Raw genomic sequence first — 6,000 nt, forward strand, 5'->3', positions numbered from 1 at the left:
AATCAGATTGGTTCTTAAAAATATGTTGAATTAGAATGTGGGTTGAATGACACTATATTAGCAGCGGTAGATTCGTTAACTAGCAGAACGACAGTGGCGTGACGTCACTAATGATAGGTTTAGCGCTAAACATACACAGTGACGTAGCAAAATATTGTCTTGTGATTACAATTTGACCAATCAAGATTATAAGAAGCGATCTCCTAGGAGAATATCGCAGGAGATATCGCAAATTATAGTATCAGCGATATCTCCTACAAACGCCATTAATGGATAATAAATTTCGTTATTTTTTACTTTCATTTGTAATACATAACTATATAAAAGTTGCAAAGTTTGTTTTGTTTAAAGATACCACTAGAGCACATTGATTTAGGGTATAATATCACTGTGTTTCGTTGTTAACTAAGGCTTTATCCAAACAATTGTTGATAAATCCTTATAGTTAACAAAGAAACACATTGACAGTATCCCTATTCTAATACTATACCTGTTAGGAGTATCTGTAAGACATTGTATTGTGTTTTTATAAAAGAAACCCCCACAAATATTAAAAACCTAATTATCTATTGTCCTTACGATATTCAATGAAAACGCTCGTAGTAAGTAAAAGTATGACACAATATTGTTTTGTTCTCTTCACATGACGTCACTGACTTAGGAGCGAACCAAATGGCAAATTTTTCAGCATTGTAGTCTGTCTTTTGAACATAATTTATTGTAATACAGGATACACTAAAAGAAATATTTTCGTTGGCTGTTAATTTCTGTTGCAAGACATATGGATATGATTGGACTTTACATTTGTGAGCGGTGTTTCAACCTCATACTGAATTATTTCGAGGAATTCGCCTGGTTTAATTTTGTACAAAAACCACGTTGATGCCTCAGTGATGGGGTAGGTCTAAAAGTTCAGTGGCGTAGCGTGGGCGGGCCCACCAGGGCGGTAGCCCCGGGCGCAAAATTCTAGACTGGTGGAAGGGCTCGGGGAGTGCTAACGGTCCATTGGTTAGGGGGCGCAATACTTTCCTTGGCCCGGGCGCTTTGCCCCGGGCGCTGGCAAACGACGCTACGCCACTGTACAAGTTTATAACTTGCTAACATATGTAATAGTTAGAGGACGAGTAACAATACTTTATCGGCGTATAAAGGTAGTGTCGCACGAGACAAAGGCGAGGCGTTAGCCGAGCGTTTTCTCGTGTGACACTACCTTTATACGCCGATAAAGTATTGCTACTCGTCCTCTAACTGTCTTAGAGCAGAGCCAAAATCGTTATGACTGCACGTGCAGCAATACCGCTTATAAAGTGAATGTCTGAAGTACTTTATCAGGATATAAATGTACTTCACGTGACCAAATATGAAGCTCCCAATGGACTAGAAATTAAGCTGTGCTCTAATTTCACTTAAAGTTTATATAAATACATAACCCACCTACCCCCAGTATAAAAACATACTGGCAACGCTAGTGCGAAATTGGACTTTACGTTTTTACATCTACTTTCATTTTTACATCCATATGACAGCCATGTTTAATAAAAACCCGGAAGAATTTTCAAAACCTACTTGTTTCTTTTATCAGGAATTGATCATATGTACCCTGTAAGTTACTAGTGCTTGACAAATTTCACGTTCTTTAGTATATAATATAGTGAACACTACTTACAACTATATGCCGCAATAATATACACTAATAAACAGAGTCAATCTTGTGGATATTACACAAGCTAAGTGCTAAGTCACGTACACCCGTTTTTAGATTCTGTATTCATCCAAGTTTTAAAGCTATCTACTAACCTGTTGCTTTTGTTAACCAGTAAAACGTTGTCGACCACAACAGCGTGTAATAAGACTACTTTTATAAACTTTTCCTTCAGCTTTAGATCGCCTGTGCCTGCTAAAAGAGTTTGTTGTTTAAAATCCCCTTCTATATTATTTATGGGGTGGGATGGCTGACTGAGATCGAGGGAGCAAAGGAAAGTTTCTATGGATTTCGGGGATATGCTATCCTATAAAATGTTAAAATCTAGGTGTCTTGAAATGCAATATTCTGCATTTTATAAGTATAATTCATATCTGCCTTAAGATTTACTACCAGTAATATTTTTATTCAGAATTATTGGGGGCTAGAACCCCAAGCCTCCTACTCCGCCGTGCCTGAAGTTTGTTTTTGTTTATCGACACCACTAGCTTGAAGTATTTATTAATCATTGGCTATTGTATATCAAACATTTGGTAATTTTGACATATAGTCAGAGAGGAAACCCGCTACATTTTGTTTTCATTAGCAGCAACAGATATTTTATATACACCAAAATATCCTAACTTTTCAAATAAGTTTCTATCAGTAATTAATCTTAACATTTTATTATGTGAGATACAATTATAGTTATTAGATTCAGTTCTCTCTTTTAAAAACCCCCACTAATATAAAGGTTAATTGATAATTGTAGATGATAAATGGGCTTGTAAGCAGCAGAAAAACAGCGTCGATATCGACAGTGCAGGGACGAGAACCCAATAAAAAGAGCAGAGGCGGATCTAGGGGGCGCAGGACCCCCCCCCCTAAATTTTGTGACAGTTATAATTTTATTATATATTAATTTTTATTATTTAACCCCCAACGTTCCATTGGCATTCCACATCATGTCATTGCCGCCCCCCATAATGGATTTTCTTGATCCGCCACTGAAGAGCTAGATATCTTCAAAAGGAGAAAAGAAGAAATGATATTAAAACAGAAAAGGGATTAAGCAAACCAATTGCGATGCTAAGTGAAAGGGAGAAGAGAATGCAGAGAAAATACTGGAATGAATGAATGAATGAATGTTTAACGACACCTCCAGCACGAAAAATACATCGGATATTGGGTGTCAAACTATGGTAAATAACATCAATATACAAATTCAAGATTTAAATAAAAACCCAGTGTAAAGAACTGTGCAACAAATACAAATATCACAGATAGATACTGACTTTTACTCAAAACTTCAATTGTGCTGTATTGGCCACTCTCAAAGACAATGTTACACCCCTGCACCACGGTGAGGTTACAGCACCACGGTGAGGTTACAGCACCACGGTGAGGTTACAGCACGCGCAGGGGAGAAAATACTGGAGAAATACGAAACAAAAACAACGGAAAAAACCCAAAACGATTTAAAAGAAGTTCTCGCAAAGAGCATAACTCCTGCTACTTCACCAGAAATTCCACAACGACATAATCGACAGAGACTACATGCACAAAGAAAGAAAGAAAGAAAGAAAGAAATGTTTTATTTAACGACGCACTCAACACATTATTTTACGGTTATATGGCGTCAGACATATGGTTAAGGACCACACAGATTTTGAGAGGAAACCCGCTGTCGCAACTACATGGGCTACTCTTCCGATTAGCAGCAAGGGATCTTTTATTTGCGCTTCCCACAGGCAGGATAGCACAAACCATGGCCTTTGTTGAACCAGTTATGGATCACTGGTCGGTGCAAGTGGTTTACACCTACCCACTGAGCCTTGCGGAGCACTCACTCAGGGTTTGGAGTCGGTATCTGGATTAAAAACCCCATGCCTCGACTGGGATCCGAATCCTGTACCTACCAGCCTGTAGACCGATGGCCTAACCACGACGCCACCGAGGACGGTCGACAGAGGATACATGCACAAAGAAGACGGAATAGAGAGAAGGGAAAATGTTGTAGAGAACACAACAATTAGAGAAAACAATCACAAGCTGAGCAGCGGAAGGAAGAACATTTTTATTTAACGACGCACTCAGCACATTTTATTTACGGTTATATGGCGTCGGACATATGGTTAAGGACCACACAACAGATATTGAGGGAGGAAACCCGCTGTCGCCACTTCATGGGCTACTCTTTTCGATCAGCAGCAAGGGATCTTTTATATGCACCATCCCATAGACAGCATAGCACGGCCTTTGATGTACCAGTCGTGGTGCACTGGCTGGAACGAGAAATAGCCCAATGGGTCCACCGACGGGGATCGATCCTAGACCGACCACGCATCAAGCGAACTGAGCAGCAGAAGGCTGGACTCTATAAAAAAAAACCGATGGATGATATTAAGAACGACGCAGAACACATCCGAAAGAACAAAGCAATTATGGATACACCCAGAACTCGTACTAAAGATCTATAAAGGAAGAGATCACAAAATATATTACTCTTTCGCCATGAACTGATAGATATGAAATAAAGTTGAAATACAAAAGTAGTGCCACGAGAAAACTAAAACATACCAGTACCCAAGTGTAATTGGTCGATATTTAAATTGTTATTTATAGATGAAATGTCACCTGGACATGGGAGTCCACGCAATGCTGTTAGATCTACTGGTAGACCCCAGTAGAGCTAATTTTAATCAGATTGATTACAGTGGTTGATCAAGAAAATCCATACCAATGACATGAGGAACTTTGTGGGAAGTTTGGAGGGGGATTGTAAAAAAAATTAAAATTAATATATAATAAAATTATAACTGTCGCAAATTTTAGGGTTTACCTATGTGTCCTTACTGTTACTAGTAATTTAATTAAGTTTATCTTTTACTCAACTGATTCTTGATTATTTTATTTTCTAATAAAGGCATATCGAGATGATTTCAACGTGTGTGTGTACTTTTAACTCTAGTAATATACCAGATATATCATTAATCACAATTGACAGTAGTCCATTCTGAGCAATTTTAGAACTGTTTTGAGCATTTTTGTGAAATGCCCGACGCCATATAACCGTAAATAAAATATGTTGAGAGCGTCGTTAAATAAAACATTTCCATCCTATTGTGAAATTCACACAAAGAAATATAAATATTATTTTATTCATCATATGGCCGTAATTACTCTCATGGTGTATGTATCTTCAATGTGAATGTAAAGAAAAATATGTATTTTTATTGATCCTACGTCACATAATAGTGTGGTAACAGAATGGACCGAAAACATGGACTATTGGGTTTTTTAATTATTTTATTTTTAAAAATTCAACTTAGCCTGAGATTGCCAATTATGATATTCTGTTATTTCATTGCATTGTCTTTATTTTTTGTACTAATAAAACAAAATTAAAGGGACATTCCCGAGTTTGCTGCATTGTAAAATGTTTCCGACTAATAAAATATTTCTACGATTAAACTTACATATTAAATATATTTTCTTGTTCAGAATATCAGTGTCTGTATATTCAATGTGTTTCTGGTCATCTTAATATTTGTAAGAAGCCCAAACTGGATTTTGTCTTCAAATAATTTCGTACGTACGAAAAAACATATTTTAGGAAATAAAATGAAATTTACGCTAGTACAAATATTAGAACGATCAGAAACGCGTTTAATATACAGCCACTGATAAGTTATGCAGGAAAATGTAATTACAATCGTTAAAAAGTCTCTGTTAGTCGATAACAACTTAACAATTGAAGCAAACTCAGGAATGTCCCTTTAAACCCACTTTGTTTCTCATTTTTATCTTTTCCAAAATGTTACCAAATTTGACACACATATACAATTTGCGCTTGTTAATTTGTCCACTTCGGAACGTAAAAGTGTTTGCTTGGGTGATTGACATGCGCATGCGCGTGAGAGCTAAAAGGTCGTAAGTGGCAGATACGACCTAAAACGTCTTTTTTTGCATATTCGGATTTAAATGGTCGTAAGTGAATCACAGATACCGATTTGCACGAAAATAGACGTAACTGACACATACGACTTTCATCCGATTTGCGTGATGTCCATTATGTGAACACGACTCGTGTGTGGTAGATACACCCTTTTTAAATACAGTTCGTTATATAATTATGTCTGACATAGGTCGTATGTGCCAAATACGACATATATGTATTCTTTGTTATCGGTCTGTGATAGAAATTACAAATGTGAAGTACAACAGAGCATGCATTATGTCAATATTTGTATGTGCTTGAATCCTAAAAATAATATGAGAGCCCGGTCTATTTAAGAAACACATTTGGTACTGCATGC

Source organism: Gigantopelta aegis, chromosome 12 (genome assembly GCF_016097555.1).
Source record: "Gigantopelta aegis isolate Gae_Host chromosome 12, Gae_host_genome, whole genome shotgun sequence".
NCBI lineage: Eukaryota > Metazoa > Mollusca > Gastropoda > Neomphalida > Peltospiridae > Gigantopelta > Gigantopelta aegis.